Below are 14,212 nucleotides of genomic sequence, written 5' to 3' on the forward strand. Positions count from 1 at the left end.
ATGCATTTATATTTTCTCATCTTCCAATATAGTGGAATTAACATCACTTAACGTCATGACCCCTCGAAACCCACTTCCAATAGTTTTTAAAACATTATTATTAATAATAGATTCATCATAAGAATCGAATAAATTTTCAAGATCACAAGGAGTATCATAATTATCTCCCCAATCATGATCATCATAATAACTAGTAGGCATAACCAAATCATCCTCAATAGTGCTTACAGACATAGTGTCACCATAAAAAGCAATACTTTCATCAAGTGTGTCATCTTCATCACTTGAATGATAAAGATTACCATGTTTACTCCAATCATACTTTTCTTTCAATGAGTATATCTCAAAAGCCTTTTTGTCTATAACCTCTTCATTATTAGCTATTGATTCAGAGTATGTAGCAAGTCTAACAAGTTTGGAAAATGAAGCATTATAATCCATTTCAAGTATTTTACGTTTTTTGTGTGTGTACGATAAAGATAACATACTGAAATTTCAGTATTTTGTATTTTTAAGTTTTTGTAAAAAGTAATTAGGCAAGATAGATAACAAGGAAGTAATGTGGTAGTGTGTAGGACCTATTTGTTTGAGAAGAAACTCCCCAACAATGACACCAGAAATCTTGCTTGGTCTCTCGTAAGAGTGGTTGGGTAACCCCTAAGTATAACAGTGAAGTAACCTACCAATAAGTATTTAAATTAGTAGAGAACCAAGATTTATTGAACTACAAGGAGTTCTTCCAGCAAACATAGTCATTGTTATCTGCACATGAAATAAAAGACAAACTTGTCCCCAACACGTCAAGAAGGTTGTCATGCTTCTTGTCTTGATAGTTACAAGATTAAATTACACGGTATGGTAGGAATTGATAGATAAAATAAAAGAACAGTATAACAAAGAAATAATATCTTTGGTAAAGTTTTCAGTATAAGAAGATAGACCCTCGAAGCTACAGGTCCACTACTGGTATATCTACAATCATACAAGTGTGGTGTGGTGAACAAATTATAGATGGGTAGCGATTAAATTGAAATATTTATATTCATGACTGTGATCATTCATGGTATAATCTTATATAGGCATTACGCCCACTACTGCGGGTTGGTCCAAACACGACAGTCCAATCAGAGATCCTTCGACGAAATTGTGTGCGATGCATTAATCACAAACGGTGATCTAATAAAACCGTCAAAAAAGATACAAAACGTTTGCAATGGCGGTGACATCAAACATGGTTCAGATTAGAGTTGCGTGTGGGATGCGTGGCAAACGGTTAATCCAGCAGAACTGTTTGCGATGAGGAAGAACAACAGAAATGGGCAGCTAGATGAGGGTGTGTGCGATATACGGCATACAGTTCACTAGGATGAACTGTGTGTGATTAGGCAACACAATAGAAACGGTCAGCTAGATCAAGGTGTGTGCGATGAAGGGCATACAGTTCACTCGGATGAACTATTTGCGATGAGCCAAGACGACAGAAATAGTTTAACTAAACAAGATGTGTGTGATACACAACAAACATGTCCGTAATCAGAAATGTGTGTGAAGACCAATAATAACACAGATGATTGCTGCTAATAACTGAAAGAAACATCCAATTACATAAGTGACTATATAGATTATTTGCACACACCTCAAAAAAATCCATGCATTCTAAACTAGGAGAAACGATTGCCTAGTCATCTACTTCTTGTGACACTCCCGCCACTACTCTGTGGCTCGATCCCTCATCTAGGGCAAGAAGAAGACACTTCCTCATGTCAACGATCCGCCTATACATCTCATAGCTTGTGTACACGTCCTTGGCCGTGTACTTGACGTGTTGTTCATCCAGTCTCTGATGCCAGACACTGTGACAGGCGTTCTTGTCCTTCTTGCTCTCATTCTTCATCTTCATGTAGTAGGGGGCGATGATGGTCGAGGCAAGGTCAACCAGGGAGTTTTGTTTGTTGTTATCGCTGCCCCCAGGCCCCAGACCTTGTAGTGGTCCTGGATGTTGACAAGATTCTGTCATTTCAAGCCCGAAACTTTGAGTGCTTTTAGATCGTTTTGTGGTGTCCACTGTAGCGAAATTGTAGTCGGAGCTGTTGATAAACCTAGAGAAACGCTCGCAAGGCCTTATGGCCAGGTGGTACTGGTAGACGAGGACATCTGTCGGCGCTCTAGGAACGGGGGTACCCAGACTTGCCTGCCTGCGGCCCACGGCATGGCTCCATCGACGGCCTGGTACGGCCCAGCCCCAACATCAACAGCTCAAGACCGTCGCGAGGGCCCAAGCCTCTCGCGAGGCGGACGACATCAAGACCTCCACGGGGGGGGGGGGGGGCTCCTCAGGCTGGCTCCCAAGGAGCGGAGATCTCTATACAAGGCTCGCCTCGTGAGATTCGGGTGACGTGAGCGATGACGACCAAGGCCAGGCGAGCGCCAACGGGCGCAGTGTACCGTTTCCTCTTTGGTGCTAAGGAGTCTAGCGCAGGTGCGGAGTCCCGAGGAATCAAGCAAAGGTTTCCATTCCGGTGCAACAAGAACAAGACCGCCAGGACGGCAGGATGGAGGTCATCGTCGAGCCCACCATGGCATCACGACCAGAGGCTTTTGCAGGCAAAGACCACTTTTGTCAGGATGACATGTACTAGTTGTCTCCCTTCGAATTTGGCCGTTGTGGGATCCCTTCCCGCCTTCATTTTGGAAGAGGACCAAAGCCACTATAAATAGGACCTAGCCACCACCATAGAGGAGAGGGATCGATTCGACCCTAATTAGCTCACCAGCTCACTTGAGCCCAAGAACACCACTCCTCCGGAGGCCATTCTCCACTGTACTAGTTCATCCTCAGCCCTTCGAGGCCAATCCACCACAAAGCAGGAGTAGGGTTTTACACCGCAAGGTGGCCTGAACCTGGGTAAACTGTTGTGTCTCTTTTCGATCCAGTTCGTCGAGCTAGGTGGGAGATTGGCAGGTAGGCAGACTGGGGAGGATGAGTTCTTTGCCCGCACCCCAGAGTTCAAACCTCTCAAGGGTCCTTGGAACTAGAAATCGACATTTAGCGCGCCAGGTAGGGGTGCGTCGGAGCCTCTCTTCCGCCGGCCGACCCGCCACCGCTTCACCGCTTCCATAGCTGACGCCTGTTGTGCTCGTGCCGAGCATTGGGCCGCCCTCGCTGCTCGCATCACCTAGACGGCGCCTGCTGGCAAGCCTCCCCGTCGTTCCCCATCGCCCGCCGCCAACGCCGCTACTAGCCCATCGGGGCACGAGCAGCAAGATTCGTCGCTGCACCCCTCCGTGCGGCATGATGAGCGCACCGCCACCCCATCGCTGACTCCGGCTGGTTCGTCGTCTCATGCTCGTCGCGGGCAGGTGGACACGCAGGCCATGCTGCTCATGGCGCGCGAGCTCCTGCGTTGTCGCCCCGTCGATGACCTCGACGAAGACTGGCTGGACCGCATCGCCGAGCTTGCTAGTGCCGCTGGGGGCTATCCTACACCATCTCTCTCGCTGCCTTGCCAGCCGCCTGCTGCGGGTGACATAGCCCACGGAGCACCTCCTCCACCTCCCCGTCAAGACGCCATCATCGAGCGAAGGCGCGAAGCCCCGCGGCGTGACCCGCCGTGCAGGGCGATGACGTGTGAAGAAGAAAGCTGCCAGGTGGTCCAGCGGCCACAAGAAGATGCTCGCGCACTCCCAGCACCGCCACGTCAAGACCGTGCGTCGCCTGTGGCGGTGGCGCGCGAGCGCCAAGATCAGGCTCCACCTCCAGGACGGGCTCCTATGACCACGGTGGGTTGCCGCGGCTTTAGTCCAGAGCTGTGCAGCGTCGTCTGGCCGGGGAAGTTCAAGCCTGACCTGCCTCCGCGCTACGATGGCAGCCCCGACCCTACTGAGTTCCTGCAGCTCTACGAGTTGAGCATCGAGGCGGCCAACAACGACTAGAAGGTTATGGCGAACTGGTTTCCCACGGCCCTCAAGGATGGCGCGCGCTCGTGGCTCCTGAACCTACCTGCGGGATCGATCTCCTCCTGGGATGAGATGCGGGAGAGTTTCATCACCAACTTCCAGGGCACTCGCGACTGCCTACTGGCTACGGGTGACCTGCGGCGCATCAAGCAGGAGCCGGGGGTGACCCTACAGAAGTACATCCAGTGCTTCAACAACATTCGTCTCAAGATCCCCAAGGTGTCAGACGAGGCCATCATCTCTGCATTCACTTATGGCGTCCGGGATGTCAAGATGAAGGAGGAGGTCGCCATACACGAGGACCTGTGCACGGCTCCGGAGATGTTCAACATGGCGACCAAGTGTGCGAGAGCTGAGAAGGGACGCATCTCCCTCCTCAAGCTCCCTGAAGCTGACCCAGAAGACAAGAAAGCCAAGGCCAAGGATGTGAAGTGTAAGGGAGCAGCCGTGCTCGCGGCCGAACCGGAGATGAAGTGCGGCTGCGACCACCCAGAGTCATCCAATGGCAGCCGCCCATTCCGCGTCTTCCACAACGTGCATAACCACAACACCAACGACCGTCAGGAGCTTCGGGCCATCCGCGACGGGCGCCTCGGCCATCGCCCCGAGCGCAACGATCGAGGCTACAGTCACGGTGGAGGCCGAAGTGGAGGACGCTGGGACGGCCGTAACCCTCGCCAAGAGTGGCGCGATCAACCTCGTGAGGACCGTTGGTAGGGCCAGCCTCGCGAGGGACCCTGGAGGGACCAGCCTCGTGAGGACCGTCCTCAGGGCAACCCCGGGCTTCCTCCGCTGCCACCGCCACCAAGAAGGAACGATGACCATCATCAGGATGAGGGGCTGGGGGCTTCCAGGAGCCTCGTGCTGTCGCTTGCATCCTGGGCGACGCTCAAACCCTTGCCTTGTTGGGGAACGTAGCAGAATATTAAATTTTTCTACGCATCACCAAGATCAATCTATGGAGTCATCTAGCAACGAGGGAGAGGGGAGTGCATCTACATACCCTTGTAGATCGCGAGCGGAAGCGTTCAAGAGAACGGGGTTGATGGAGTCGTACTCGTCGTGATCCAAATCACCGATGACCGGGCGCCGAACGGACGGCACCTCCGCGTTCAACACACGTACGGTTGGGGAAGACGTCTCCTCCTTCTTGGTCCAGCAAGGGGAGCGTGGTGGTGGAAGCAACGGTGATCTCGGCAGGGCTTCGCCAAGCTCCAACGAGAGGGAGAGGTGTTACGAGGGGAGAGGGAGGCGCCAGGGACTTGGATGCGGCTGCCCTCCCTCCCCTCCACTATATATAGGGCCCCTAGGGGGACGCCGTCCCTAGGAGATCCCATCTCCAAGGGGGGGGAAGGGGGGACTTGCCCCCCAAGTCAGGTGGGGCGTCCCCCACCCCTAGGGTTTCCAACCCTAGGCGCAGGGGGAGGCCCATGGGGGGTGCACCAGCCCACCAGGGGCTGGTTCCCCTCCCACTTCAGCCCATGGGCCCCTCCGGGATAGGTGGCCCCGCCTGGTGGACCCCCGGGACCCTTCCGGTGGTCCCGGTACAATACCGGTGACCCCCGAAACTTTCCCGGTGGCCGAAACTGGACTTCCTATATACAATTCTTCACCACCGGACCATTCCGGAACTCCTCGTGACGTCCGGGATCTCATCCGGGACTCCGAACAACTTTTGGGTTACCGCATACTAATATCTCTACAACCCTAGCGTCACCGAACCTTAAGTGTGTAGACCCTACGGGTTCGGGAGACACGCAGACATGACCGAGACGACTCTCCGGTCAATAACCAATAGCGGGATCTGGATACCCATGTTGGCTCCCACATTCTCCTCGATGATCTCATCGGATGAACCACGATGTCGAGGATTCAAGTAATCCCGTATACAATTCCCTTTGTCAATCGGTACGTTACTTGCCCAAGATTCGATCGTCGGTATCCCAATACCTTGTTCAATCTCGTTATCGGCAAGTCAATTTACTCGTACCGTAATGCATGATCCCATGAACAAACACTTGGTCACATTGATCTCATTATGATGATGCATTACCGAGTGGGCCCAGAGATACCTCTCCGTCATACGGAGTGACAAATCCCAGTCTCGATCCGTGTCAACCCAACAGATACTTTCGGGGATACCTGTAGTATACCTTTATAGTCACCCAGTTACGTTGTGATGTTTGGTACACCCAAAGCACTCCTACGGCATCCGGGAGTTACACGATCTCATGGTCTAAGGAAATGATACTTGACATTGGAAAAGCTCTAGCAAACGAACTACACGATCTTGTGCGCTATGCTTAGGATTGGGTCTTGTCCATCACATCATTCTCCTAATGATGTGATCCCGTTATCAATGACATCCAATGTCCATAGTCAGGAAACCATGACTATCTGTTGATCAACGAGCTAGTTAACTAGAGGCTCACTAGGGACATGTTATGGTCTATGTATTCATACATGTATTATGATTTCCGGATAACACATTTATAGCATGAATAATAGACAATTATCATGAACAAGGAAATATAATAATAATCATTTTATTATTGTCTCTAGGGCATATTTCCAACAGTCTCCCACTTGCACTAGAGTCAATAATCTAGTTACATTGTGATGAATCGAACACCCATAGAGTCCTGGTGTTGATCATGTTTTGCTCGCGGAAGAGGTTTAGTGAACGGATCTCCGACATTCAGATCCGTATGTACTTTGCAAATGTCTATGTCTCCATCTTGAACATTTTCATGAATGGAGTTGAAGCGACGCTTGATGTGCCTGGTCTTCTTGTGAAACCTGGGCTCCTTGGCAAGGGCAATAGCTCCAGTGTTGTCACAGAAGAGAGTGATCGGCCCCGACGCATTAGGTATGACTCCTAGGTCGGTGATGAACTCCTTCATCCAGATTGCTTCATGCGCTGCCTCCGAGGCTGCCATGTACTCCGCTTCACATGTAGATCCCGCCACGACGCTTTGCTTGCAACTGCACCAGCTTACTGCCCCACCATTCAAAATATACACGTATCTGGTTTGTGACTTAGAGTCATCCAGATCTGTGTCGAAGCTAGCGTCGACGTAACCCTTTACGACGAGCTCCTCGTCACCTCCATATACGAGAAACATATCCTTAGTCCTTTTCAGGTACTTCAGGATGTTCTTGACCACTGTCCAGTGTTCCATGCCGGGATTACTTTGGTATCTTCCTACCAAACTCACAGCAAGGTTTACATCAGGTCTGGTACACAGCATGGCATACATGATAGACCCTATGGCTGAGGCATAGGGGACGACACTCATCTTTTCTCTATCTTCTGCCGTGGTCGGACATTGAGCTGAGCTCAATTTCACACCTTGCAACACAGGCAAGAACCCCTTCTTGGACTGATCCATATTGAACTTCTTCAATATCTTATCAAGGTATGTGCTTCGTGAAAGACCTATGAGGCGTCTCGATCTATCTCTATAGATCTTGATGCCTAATACGTAAGCAGCTTCTCCAAGGTCCTTCATTGAAAAACACTTATTCAAGTAGGCCTTAATACTGTCCAAAAGTTCTATATCATTTCCCATCAAAAGTATGTCATCCACATATAATATGAGAAATGCTACAGAGCTCCCACTCACTTTCTTGTAAACGCAGGCTTCTCCATAAGTCTGCATAAACCCAAACGCTTTCATTTCATTAAAGCAAATGTTCCAACTCCGAGATGCTTGCACCAGCCCATAGATGGAGCGCTGGAGCTTGCATACCTTGTTAGCATTCTTAGGATCGACAAAACCTTCCGGCCGCATCATATACAATTCTTCCTTAAGAAAGCCGGCCGTTTTGACGTCCATTTGCCATATCTCATAATCATAGTATGTGGCAATTGCTAACATGATTCGGACGGACTTCAGCTTCACTACGGGTGAGAAGGTCTCATCGTAGTCAACCCCTTGAACTTGTCGATAACCCTTAGCGACAAGTCAAGCCTTATAGATGGTAACATTACCATCCGCGTCCGTCTTCTTCTTAATGATCCATTTATTCTCTATCGCTCGCCGATCATCGGACAAGTCTGTCAAAGTCCATACTTTGTTTTCATACATGGATCCTATCTCGGATTGCATGGCTTCAAGCCATTTGTTGGAATCCGGGCCCGCCATTGCTTCTTCATAGTTCGAAGGTTCATCGTTGTCTAACAACATGATTTCCAGGACAGGGTTGCCATACCATTCTGGTGTGGAACGTGTCCTTGTGGACCTTCGAAGTTCAGTAGCAACTTGATCCGAAGTACCTTGATCATTATCATTAACTTCCTCTCTAGTCGGTGCAGGCACCACAGGAACATCTTCCTGAGCTGCGCTACTTTCCGGTTCAAGAGGCAGTACTTCATCGAGTTCTACTTTCCTCCCACTTACTTCTCTCGAGAGAAACTCTTTCTCCAGAAAGGAATCGTTCTTGGCAACAAAGATCTTGCCTTCGGATCTGAGGTAAAAGGTATACCCAATGGTTTCCTTAGGGTATCTTATGAAGACGCATTTTTCCAACTTGGGTTCGAGCTTTTCAGGTTGAAGTTTCTTGACATAAGCATCGCATCCCCAAACTTTTAGAAACGATAGCTTAGGTTTCTTCCCAAACCATAATTCATACGGTGTCGTCTCAACGGATTTAGACGGTGCCCTATTTAAAGTGAATGTAGCCGTCTCTAGAGCGTATCCCCAAAATGATAGTGGTAAATCAGTGAGTGACATCATAGATCGCACCATATCCAATAGAGTGCGATTACGACGTTCGGACACACCGTTACGCTGAGGTGTTTCAGGCGGCGTGAGTTGTGAAACGATTCCACATTTCCTTAAGTGCGTACCAAATTCGTGACTTAAATATTCTCCCCCACGATCTGATCGTAAGAATTTTATCTTTCGGTCATGTTGATTCTCTACCTCATTCTAAAATTCCTTGAACTTTTCAAAGGTCTCAGACTTGTGTTTCATCAAATAGACATACCCATATCTACTTAAGTCATCAGTGAGAGTGAGAATATAACGATAGCCACTGCGAGCCTCAACGCTCATTGGACCGCACACATCAGTATGTATAATTTCCAATAAGTTGGTTGGTCGCTCCATTGTTCCGGAGAACGGAGTCTTGGTCATTTTACCCATGAGGCATGGTTCGCACGTGTCAAATGATTCGAAATCAAGAGACTCCAAAAGTCCATTTGTATGGAGCTTCTTCATGCGTTTGACACCGATGTGACCAAGGCGGCAGTGCCACACATATGTGGGACTATCATTATCAATCTTACATCTTTTGGTATTCACACTATGAATATGTGTAACATCACGTTCGAGATTCATTAAGAACAAACCATTGACCAGCGGGGCATGACCATAAAACATATCTCTCATATAAATAGAACAACCATTATTCTCGGATTTAAATGAGTAGCCATCTCGTATTAAACGAGATCCAGATACAATGTTCATGCTCAAAGCTGGCACTAAATAACAATTGTTGAGGTTTAAAACTAATCCCGTAGGTAAATGTAGAGGTAGCGTGCCGACGGCGATCACATCGACCTTGGAACCATTCCTGACCGCGCATCGTCACCTCGTCCTTCTCCAGTCTCCGCTTATTCCGCAGCTCCTGTTTTGAGTTACAAATATGAGCAACCACACTGGTATCAAATACCCAGGAGCTACTACGAGTACTGGCAAGGTACACATCAATTACATGTATATCACATATACCTTTAGTGTTGCTGGCCTTCTTGTCCGCTAAGTATTTGGGGCAGTTCCGCTTCCAGTGTCCCTTTCCCTTGCAATAAAAGCACTCAGTCTCAGGTTTGGGTCCATTCTTTGGCTTCTTCCCGGTAACTGATTTACCGGCCGCGGCAACTCCCTTTCCGTCCTTCTTGAAGTTCTTATTACCCTTGCCTTTCTTGAAACTAGTGGTTTTATTGACCATCAACACTTGATGTTCCTTTTTGATTTCCACCTCCGCTGATTTCAGCATTGAAAATACTTCAGGAATATTTTTCACCATCCCCTGCATATTGTAGTTCATCACAAAGGTCTTGTAGCTAGGTGGGAGCGATTGAAGGATTCTATCAATGACCGCCTCGTCCAGGAGGTTAATGTCAAGCTGGGACAAGCGGTTGTGCAACCCAGACATTTTGAGTATGTGCTCACTGACAGAACTATTTTCCTCCATCTTACAACTGTAGAACTTGTCGGAGACTTCATATCTCTCGACCTGGGCATGAGCTTGGAAAACCATTTTCAGCTCTTCGAACATCTCATATGCTCCGTGTTGCTCAAAACACTTTTGGAGCCCCGGTTCTAAGCTGTAAAGCATGCCGCACTGAACGAGGGAGTAATCGTCAACACGCGACTACCAAGCGTTCATAACGTCTTGGTTCTCTAGGATGGGTGCTTCACCTAGCGTTGCTTCTAGGACATATGCTTTCTTGGCAGCTATGAGGATGATCCTCAGGTTCCGGACCCAGTCCGTATAGTTGCTGCCATCATCTTTCAGCTTGGTTTTCTCTAGGAACGCGTTGAAGTTGAGGTTGACATGAGCGTTGGCCATTTGATCTACAAGACATTTTGCAAAGGTTTTAGACTAAGTTCATGATAATTAAGTTCATCTAATCAAATTATTTAATGAACTCCCACTCAGACAGACAATCCTCTAGTCATCTAAGTGATACATGATCCGAGTCAACTAGGTCGTGTCTGATCATCACGTGAGATGGACTAGTCATCATCGGTGAACATTTTCATGTTGATCGTATCTTCTATACGACTCATGTTCGACCTTTCGGTCTTCCGTGTTCTGAGGCCATGTCTGTACATGCTAGGCTCGTCAAGTCAACCTAATGTATTGCGTGTGTAAATCTGGCTTACACCCATTGTATTCGAACGTTAGAATTTATCACACCCGATCATCATGTGGTGCTTCGAAAGAACGAACCTTCGCAACGGTGCACAGTTAGGGGGAACACTTTCTTGAAATTATTGTGAGGGATCATCTTATTTAGGCTACCGTCGTTCTAAGCAAATAAGATGTAAAACATGATAAACATCACATGCAATCAAATAGTGACATGATATGGCCAATATCATTTTGCTCCTTTTGATCTCCATCTTCGGGGCGCCATGATCATCGTCGTCACCAGCATGACACCATGATCTCCATCATCGTGTCTTCATGAAGTTGTCTCGTCAACTATTACTTCTACTACTATGGCTAATGGTTAGCGATAAAGTAAAGTAATTACATGACGTTTATGTTGACACGCAGGTCATAAATAAATTAAGACAACTCCTATGGCTCCTGCCGGTTGTCATACTCATCGACATGCAAGTCGTGATTCCTATTACAAGAACATGATCAATCTCATACATCACATATATCATTCATCACATCCTTTTGGCCATATCACATCACATGGCACATGCTGCAAAAACAAGTTAGACGTCCTCTAATTGTTGTTGCAAGTTTTTTACGTGGCTGCTATAGGTTTCTAGCAAGAACGTTTCTTACAAAATCAACGCCCACAACAACTTGTGTTCTACTCGTGCATAGAAACTACGCATAGACCTAGCTCATGATGCCACTGTTGGGGAACGTAGCAGAATATTAAAATTTTCTACGCATCACCAAGATCAATCTATGGAGTCATCTAGCAACGAGGGAGAGGGGAGTGCATCTACATACCCTTGTAGATCACGAGCGGAAGCGTTCAAGAGAACGGGGTTGATGGAGTCGTACTCGCCGTGATCCAAATCACCGATGACCGAGCGCCGAGCGGACGACACCTCTACGTTCAACACACGTATGGTTGGGGAAGACGTCTCCTCCTTCTTGATCCAGCAAGGGGAAGGAGAGGTTGATGGAGATCCAGCAGCACGACGGCGTGGTGGTGGAAGCAGCGGTGATCTCGGCAGGGCTTCGCCAAGCTCCAACGAGAGGGAGAGGGAGGCGCCAGGGACTTGGATGCGGCTGCCCTCCCTCCCCTCCACTATATATAGGGCCCCTAGGGGGGCACCGGCCCTAGGAGATCCCATCTCCAAGGGGGGGGGGCGGCAGCCAAGGGGGGACTTGCCCCCCAAGTCAGGTGGGGCGCCCCCCACCCCTAGGGTTTCCAACCCTAGGCACAGGGGGAGGCCCATGGGGGGCGCACCAGCCCACCAAGGGCTGGTTTCTCTCCCACTTCAGCCCATGGGGCCCTCCGGGATAGGTGGCCCCACCCAGTGGACCCCCGGGACCCTTCCGGTGGTCCCGGTACAATACCGGTGACCCCCGAAACTTTCCCGGTGGCCGAAACTGGACTTCCTATATACAATTCTTCACCTCCGAACCATTCCGGAACTCCTCGTGACGTCCGGGATCTCATCCGGGACTCCGAACAACTTTCGGGTTACCGCATACTAATATCTCTACAACCCTAGCGTCACCGAACCTTAAGTGTGTAGACCCTACGGGTTCGGGAGACACGCAGACAAGACCGAGACGACTCTCCGGTCAATAACCAACAGTGGGTCTGGATACCCATGTTGGCTCCCACATGCTCCTCGATGATCTCATCGTATGAACCACGATGTCGAGGATTCAAGTAATCCCGTATACAATTCCCTTTGTCAATCGGTACGTTACTTGCCCGAGATTCGATCGTCGGTATCCCAATACCTTGTTCAATCTCATTACCGGCAAGTCACTTTACTCGTACCGTAATGCATGATCCCGTGACCAAACACTTGGTCACATTGAGCTCATTATGATGATGCATTACCGAGTGGGCCCAGAGATACCTCTCCGTCATACGGAGTGACAAATCCCTGTCTCGATCCGTGTCAACCCAACAGATACTTTCGGGGATACCTGTAGTATACCTTTATAGTCACCCAGTTACTTGTGACGTTTGGTACACCCAAAGCACTCCTACGGCACCCGGGAGTTACACGATCTCATGGTCTAAGGAAATGATACTTGACATTGGAAAAGCTCTAGCAAACGAACTACACGATCTTGTGCTATGCTTAGGATTGGGTCTTGTCCATCACATCATTCTCCTAATGATGTGATCCCGTTATCAATGACATCCAATGTCCATAGTCAGGAAACCATGACTATCTGTTGATCAACGAGCGAGTTAACTAGAGGCTCACTAGGGACATGTTATGGTCTATGTATTCACACATGTATTATGATTTCCGGATAACACAATTATAGCATGAATAATAGACAATTATCATGAACAAGGAAATATAATAATAATCATTTTATTATTGCCTCTAGGGCATATTTCCAACATGCCTCCCATCGCATCTTCAAGCAGTTTGCTCATGAGGTGAACGCGGCCCTCCCCAGGCTCAAGGCTACACGTCCGCTAAGGTGGTCCAGGTGCACCGTCACCTTCAGCTTGTCCGACCAGCTCAAGTGCGTGGCAACTGCCGGCGCTCTCCCGATGCTCTGCTCGCCAACCATCCTCAACGTCCTCGTCACCAAGACTCTCATTGATGGCAGTGCGGGGCTCAATGTTCTTTCCATTGAGACGTTCGACCGACTCCAGGTGCACTATGACCAGCTACAGCCCACCAAGCCCTTCTCAGGAGTGACCGACGGCTCCACCACCCCGATAGGGTAGATCCACCTCCCCGTCACCTTCGGCACCCACGACAACTACTGCACTGAGCTCATTGACTTCGACGTCGCTCACATTCGCCTTCCGTACAATGCCATCCTCGGCTACCCAGCCCTGGCCAAATTCATGGCAGTCACCCACCATGGATACAACGTCCTCAAGATGCCAGGGAACCACGACATCATGACGATCTCCTATGAGGAGAAGGACGCGGTGTGATCTCTTGAGCGCGCCTACCAGGCTGCAGCGGTTGAAGACCCAAACAACGAAGGCGCTGTGTACCCTCCTGAGGCTGTCCCCAACAAGAAGAAGCGGCTGCTCCACCAAGAACCTCAGGAGAGCGGCGTGTCCAATGGCACCACCTCAGGACTAGCGCCCACAGCTGGGGCGCCTCCCCCTCTCGCATAGGAAGGCACGCCCGGCGCCTCCCTCAGGCTGGGCTCGGTGGCTCTCCTCTGGAGGGCCTCTGACCTGGCCAGCGACGCATGGGAGGTGCTCGGGAAGCACATGGAGGCATGCTTCAACACTCGCTTCCGTGAGGATAGCGCGGGGCGCGGGGCGCCCACCGCTCAGGAATTCATCACCAAGGCAACTGAGGAGCTTCAGGAGGCAAGAGCC

General features: G+C 49.4%; 1 pseudogene; it reads right to left on the bottom strand.

The window, feature by feature from the left end:
• Positions 1-4,074: 4,074 nt before the first annotated feature.
• On the bottom strand, positions 4,075-10,536 carry LOC147979926 (uncharacterized; annotated as a pseudogene).
• Positions 10,537-14,212: the final 3,676 nt, after the last annotated feature.

Source organism: Triticum urartu, chromosome 3A (genome assembly GCF_056163025.1).
Source record: "Triticum urartu cultivar PI428250 chromosome 3A, HENAU_Tu73, whole genome shotgun sequence".
NCBI lineage: Eukaryota > Viridiplantae > Streptophyta > Magnoliopsida > Poales > Poaceae > Triticum > Triticum urartu.